The sequence below is a fragment of the Maniola jurtina genome, chromosome 6 (genome assembly GCF_905333055.1).
Source record: "Maniola jurtina chromosome 6, ilManJurt1.1, whole genome shotgun sequence".
Classification (NCBI taxonomy): domain Eukaryota; kingdom Metazoa; phylum Arthropoda; class Insecta; order Lepidoptera; family Nymphalidae; genus Maniola; species Maniola jurtina.
Window position 1 is genome coordinate 3053082 of NC_060034.1, and position 7250 is coordinate 3060331.

General features: G+C 36.8%; 1 long non-coding RNA gene across 1 annotated transcript; it reads left to right on the forward strand.

Moving 5' to 3' along the window:
• Positions 1-390: 390 nt before the first annotated feature.
• Positions 391-5142, forward strand: LOC123866057. The gene is made up of 3 exons (XR_006796113.1): positions 391-400; positions 4203-4212; positions 5038-5142. It is a non-coding gene; the product is annotated as an uncharacterized LOC123866057 (long non-coding RNA).
• Positions 5143-7250: the final 2108 nt, after the last annotated feature.

The window sequence follows — 7250 nt, forward strand, 5'->3', positions numbered from 1 at the left end:
GAAGTCTTGTTCCCACAAGATTAAAAAATCCACGAGCACCACGTTAATATTTTACTAAATGAGGGCTCGTGGCTTCCCACGAGCCCTCATTTAGTAAAATATAAACGTAGATGTGTCAAAAAATGTTATAATAAGTTTTTGGAAAATGGTGATTTTTTTTCAAATGAAATAAATGATTTTCCTCAGAGATAGAATCGGAGGGGAAATTGCGTAGCTCATTTCAATGGGGTCATTGACGTTCATGACGAGTTTTTCATTTCCGCCGTATCGTATTACGATAAATAATGTCAAGAAGGTACGCTTCTAGCATTTTGTGATTTTCCCACGATGTGCCTACGTTGTTTTTTATTTCTTTTTACGTAGCTACCTTTATTATTAACTAGCTGATGCCCGCGATTTCGTTTCCTTGAATATTAGTTTTTAAAAATCCAGTGGGAACTCATTAATTTTCCGGGATGAAAAGTAGCCTATGTGTTAATCCACGGTAAGTATAATCTATTCCCATTCCAAATTTCAGCCAAATCCGACAAGTATTTTTTGCGTGAAAGAGTAACAAGCATCCATACATCCATCCATACATCCGTCAATACATACAAACTTTCGCGTTTATATGTAATATTAAGTATTAAGTAGGAAGTAGGATAAGATAATATTTTGCTTTGAATATCACTTGCTTTATAGCAGTAGGAAAGAGTGTGAGGAAACCTGTATGCCTGAGAATTCTCCACAATGTTCTCGGCAGTGTTTGCAGACTACGAGCGTAAGTGGACCCAACCATGCCCACATTTCGAGCAGTTTCGAATACTGGTGTTAATTTTCAATCTCTTCCGCAAAACTAAATTTAAAGTGTCTGCGTCTTTTTCTTTACCTATAAATGTTTTTAAATGGACAAATAATTCATAATAATTTCAATGGACAAATAATTTTGTTTGAACAAATAATTCATAGAGACAGAAAGCCAGCGCGAGCAAGACCTTTGTAATTTTATAAAAGCACCCTTAAACTTTTCAATTTTGGTCTGCCAGCGTGCAACGTGATTTCTAATACTATTCCGAAGAAAATAAAAAAAAATTGACTTTATACTTTGACGTAAGATTTTTTACACGTTTATTACCTGTTATCTCCCAAAGCCACCATGATCCATACTTCATAGTCTTGATCGTTTCTCCGTGTTTTGGGGACAATACGTCGAGAAACTTTCAACTTTCATGAAATAACGAAGGTCTGGCACGTGCTGGCTTTCTCTATTAATATTATTATCAGGTAAATATACCAATCACCAACGTACGGGCAAGCTGATATGATGCATTGTTTAGTACATCCTGCATTTTGTATCTACTTAGTAACCGGAAGCCCGCCAGCCAAATACCGGTTTGAAGCTGAATTTTCAGTTGTTTCAAGCTAGGTATTATTGAATATCTGACCGCATTGGCTTAACTTGAGAGGATATTTTGAAAACCCTGTTAATTCTTAATGAAGTTTAAAGCTATTGAATTTTCATACAAAATTCGAGACCCAGCTGTTTTTGCTGTAGATATATCAATCAGTTTATCATATTCAAATTCAAAATATTTTTATTCAATTAGACTTTTACAAGTTCTTTTGAATCGTCAAAAGCACCTACCACTGGTTCGGAATGCCTTTCCTACCGAGAAGAACCAGCAAGAAACTCGGCGGTCCTTTCTTGAATCCTTTTGAATGTATTTTATTGATAGCCTAGTCTAGGCCTCCTATACGTTGTGTCAGGGTTCGAGTCCAGTCAGTTGTTAGACACCCTTTTGCAATGCGTGCAACGCTGCAACGTATATCAAATCAAATATGTTTAGCACATAATTAAAACCTACTGGTGGAGTAGGTACCTATTTGAAATTACTGCAGACCTGTAGGACTCCTGAAAGGGGTACCCCAAGGAAAACGAGAAATCCCCACCATTGACACAAGGGTAAGTGACGGTTGACATTCGTTACTTTCTGGCCTAAACAACTTCAACAAAAAAGAAGTGTAAGTTTTCAGGGGACTTCGTCTGTGTTGGTGTTAGCTGGCGGGCGTGCTCTGCCTTTTTGGTGTGTTTTTTCTGTTAAAACTGACTGGAAAGCGCTCTAAGGAGGTGCCATGCGTATGTCGGCGAGCACCGGCACAGACGGGGTCCATACTTGTATAGTTTAATTGTTACAAATTACTACAAACTTGACATTGGTTAATCTTTGTAAAGCCAGATGAGAGAGAAAAAAGTTTTCAGGGTTCAAATTTGCCATATTGTTTCTTGAAAAAAAAAAAAAAAACAATATGGCAAACCATGGTATGATACGGAACCCTTCGTGTGTGAATCCAACTCGCTCTTGACTGACTCGCGCTGTTTTTTTCATCTATCTGACCGTTCTTACAATCTTACTCTGTAGTTTGTAGAATGGCCTTGTTCAGAAGTTATTAAAACTTGCTACAGTTAAAAGGTGTCTTAACTGCGGTTCAATTGCATTACTTCCACCTAGTTTACAGAGCTAATAGTTTATCCTCTTAACTTTGAATTCTTACTTAAATTTATCTTCCATCCGCTAATTTTCGCGCCGGTTTTTCAAGTGCTGGTCGTCAAAATAATAATATAGCTTTCGTATTTCCTTTTTTTACTCTTTTTTTTTCTCTCGTCTGGCTTTACACTGATTAGCCAATGTCAAGTTTGTAGTTATTCACAAGTTATGGAAACTATATGTATAAGTATGGACTACGTCTGTGCCGGCATCCGCCGACATACACGCGGCGCCATTTAGAGCGCTTCCCAGCCAGTTCCACCACCAATAAACACCAGCAGAATACAAAAACCAGCCACTTCTCACAAAATAATTTGTGTGCGGAGTATGCGATCCCAATGAGAGTAATTTTTAATGTTTTACTGTAATCTGTAACGTTTTTTTCTTCATTTTACCGTAATTTTACCATTGATGACTTTTGGTGCGATCAATCAGAATTTTACGTAATATAAAGTGTGAATTCAGTTCAATATCTAGGCAACGTCCATCTTGACAGCTTGACATTTGTCAATTGACACTTGAATATTATGAACCTAAGGGTTATCTAACCTTCTTTTCTACAAGAAAACTAGAAAATAGCTGATAACTTTTAAACGGCTGAACCAATTTTTTTGGATTATAGCTAAGAACACTCTCGATCAAGCCACCTTTCAAACAAAAAAAAGTAAATTAAAATCGGTTCAGTCGTTTAGGCGCTACGATGCCACAGACAGATACACAGATACACAGATACACAGACACACAGATACACAGATACACACGTCAAACTTATAACACCCCTCTTTTTGGGTCGGGGGTTAAAACACTCCAAAAAAGCACCGCACGCGCGCCAGCAAACGCCACCACAGACGAAGTCCCTTTTTTACTCTTTCAAGAAAAAATCCGGTTGATATGCTTACAGACAGTTCTGAATTTTTTGAAATAGATTTTTAACTAGATTATGCCAACAATTTTTGTTCAGATTTCTTGTGGATTACTAAAAATCCTTCGGATTCTAGCTTTCGGATTTATAAAATTTAAAAAGGAAGATATTATTTTTTGCAAATGAAGTCGCGGGTATCATCTAGTATTATGTGATATTCTGAGAAATATTCCAATTTCTAGACGCATTAATTCAAAGTTCGTTGATGAAATCCAATAATCTTCAAAAGTTGAATAGGTACCATGTCAAATTCGTTGAAATATAAAACGAAAATTATTAATCTATGAAATGCTGGTTTTCCAAGAAACCATCGTTAATGTGAACTAAGTACAGAATATTATTGAATGCCAATAAACCTAGTTAGTTGGCTGGTTCGTTGAGTTTAGTGAATTGATGAAAAGTAAGCTGTTTTCGGTAATTGGGGATAATTCTCGAATAAGTAGTCTTTTAGTTATAATTTCTTTACATTCGTACAGACTTGAAATCTTAAAAAGTGGCTAGTATTCATTAAAATTTACCATAAATTGGTTAAGTTTAATGGTTTTTTTTAAATTATGTATTAATATATTCGATGACAGGTCAGCCCTCGACTATAATTTTTCTTGGTATAAGTGTCGACACTTAGATAAAGATGAAAAACCGACCAAGTTCGAGTCAGACTCGCGCACCGAGGGTTCCGTACTCGGGTATTTTTTCCGACATTTTACACGATAAATCAAAAACTATTATCCACTAACTATTATAATAGGTTTAAGTTTGACGTGTGTATCTGTGTATCTGTCTGTGGCATCGTAGCTCCTAAACTAATCAAACGATTTTAATTTAGTTTTTTTTTGTTTGAAAGGTGGCTTAATCGAGAGTGTTCTTAGCTATAATCCAGGAAAATCGGTTCAGCCGTTTGAAAGTTACCAGCTCTTTTCTAGTTACTGTAACAACCTCACTTGTCGGGGGTGTTAGAAATTTTTACTTTACCTACACTTGTTATCTTTTCTCGGACTTGACCAGTTTCTTTGTAACTTAGAATGTTTAGTCGTATGTAGTCAAGGGGTCATATTTGGATAGTCTAGATAGATAGATAGTCTAGGCCATGCAGTCCTGTATTTCAGTGACTACATAACGTAATATTCATGTAGGCGGTGAAGCCAGTGATGAGATTATCTCCTGTCAGGTGTCTACGCGCTATGTCCAATTTAACTAATGCACTTAGCCTGATTCGCCTTGTAATTATGTTGATTATTAACATAGTACACCAACAGTTATATTATTATGTATGCAATATGCTTACGTTGTTACAGCTCCAAGTATTAATCTGCACTAATATTATGAAGTAGCTCTTGCTCGCGACTTGACTAGATGTGTATCACACTAATATTATAAAGGCGAAAGTTTGTATGTGTGTGTGTGTGTGTGTGTATGTTTGTTACTCCTTCACGCAAAAACTACTGGATGGATTTGGCTGAAATTTGAAACGGAGATAGATAATATCCTGGATTAGCACATAAACTACTTTTTATCCCGGAAAATCAAAGAGTTCCCACGGGATTTCAAAAAACCTAAATCTACACGGGCGAAGTCGCGGGCATCGGCAAGTAATTCATAACTTATAGCACTCGAATATAATGTAGCTGTCTATTAGTGAAAGAACTTTCAGAATTGGATCATTAGTTCCATAGATTACCAGCTACGTATGAACTAACAAATCTGACCTCTTTATGAAAAATCTGTGATAGGTGTCCATTTTATTCGCGAGATCCATAGTTCGATAACAGGGACGCATGACTAACTTGAGTTATGTACGTTTTAGGCAATTAAAAAAAATCACTTGTTTTAACGGTTGAGGAAAACATCGTGAGGAAACCTGCATGTTCTCAAAGATGTTTGAAGTCTACCAACCCGCAATTCCATCCAAACCAGCCATGGTGGATTATGGGTTAAACCTTTCTCATTCTCATCAGAGAGAGATGATCAGCTGTAGCGGGCTACAAAGGACGGCGGTTGGATAATGATGATGATGAAAGACTACTTTTTACTATGGATCACACTATTTCAGTCCAATCCATACTAATATCCATACTAATATTATAAATGCGAAAGTGTGTCTGTCTGTCTGCCTGTCTGCTACCTTTTCATGGCCCAACAGTATAACTAATTCTAACTAAATTCGGTATAGAGTTAGCTTACATCCCGGGGATGGACATAGGCTACTTTTTATCCCGGAAAATCAAAGAGTTCCCACGGGATTCTTAAAACCCATCCGTTTAAGTTATTTGTCTGAAATTTGGTACCGAGGTAGCTTGCGTCCTTGTAATTGACAAAGGTATTTTATCCCGGAAAATCAAACAGTTCCCACGGGATCTTTAAAAACTTAGTACTTCTTCTAGTAAAATATAAATAGGAATATTCAGCATTATTTTCGATCGTCATGACTTTAGAAGAGCTTTATTCTGTTTTCCCTCAGACATGATAATTTAAAGTAGGAATAAAATATCGACTGTTATTTAAATCGAATGGTAATAAATTAAATGCGCATACAATAGATCATATGAATATATTATTTGATACAAGTAATAAACATGATAATTATTATGTGCAATAAATTATTGAAACAATAAAGCCTGGCTGAATTTATACGAGTGGCAATAAAACATTTTAAACAATTTCGCAGTTCATTGGACTCACATTGTTACATATTAATTCATGCTAATTAATTTATATAATTTATGTGACCGCAGCTTGATGCATAGACATACGGACAGATAACCATAGGTTTTTTAATGTTAGTAGCAATTTGTTTGGAGGGTATAGCTAGAGGGCGAGGAAGCTCGCCTACGATATGGATGGACCAAATTAGGTCCGCTGTGGGCGGAGCCGTGCACGAGTGTACGAGACTGTCGAACAGCAGGGAGAAGTGGCGAATGCTTGTGAAGGGTATAACATCTGCCCACAAAAACGTCACTTTGTGATGACTACGACCGCTCTGCCAAGAGTGTTACGTCGAAGCAGTAGCAATTTACAACGATACACCCACCCCACTGTGCAGGTCATTTCCTATTGTAGAGTCCCCTGTTAAGTTTTGGATATGGAAAAGTTGGCAAGCGAACATTATGAAAGAACAGTAAGTAAGGATGTATAATCAAGTGGCATGTAATAACTTTGTTCTCTTTTCTAAAAATCTTTTTAACCCTCGACCCAAAAGAAGGGTGTTATAGGTTTGACGAGTGTATCTGTGTATCTGTCTGTGGCTTCGTAGCTCCTAAACTAATGAACCGGTTTTAATTTAGGAATTTTTGTTTGAAAGGTGGCTTGATCGAGAGTGTTCTTAGCTATCATCCAAGAAAATTGGTGCAGCCATTTGAAAGTTATCAGCTCTTTTCTAGTTACCTACTGTAACCTTCACTTGTCGGGGGTGTTATAAATTTTTTATTTAAACTTGTTCCTATGATGTATTTATTTTCATTTCTCATTGCATTTTACAGCATGTAACATGTAGCATGAAGTCTAGTTGCATGACAAGCTGTTGAAGTTAAGACGGTTACGGTTAAACTTTGGCCACCGATAAAAACAAATAATTGTGTTACACATTCATACTACCATGATTAAGGTTAAATTAAAATGGTCCAAAATTAACCCAAAATCTTCCCGTCATGCAACCGGACCTTAGTGTACCCCAACAACGTATCGAGAAGTAAAGAGAATTCGGAACGCGGAGTTTGGGAGCTGAATGCGGAATTCAGCTCGCAAAATTCCGCCCAGATGTTATGGCGCTCTTCTAATATTTCCATACGCTACATTGGAGTAAAATT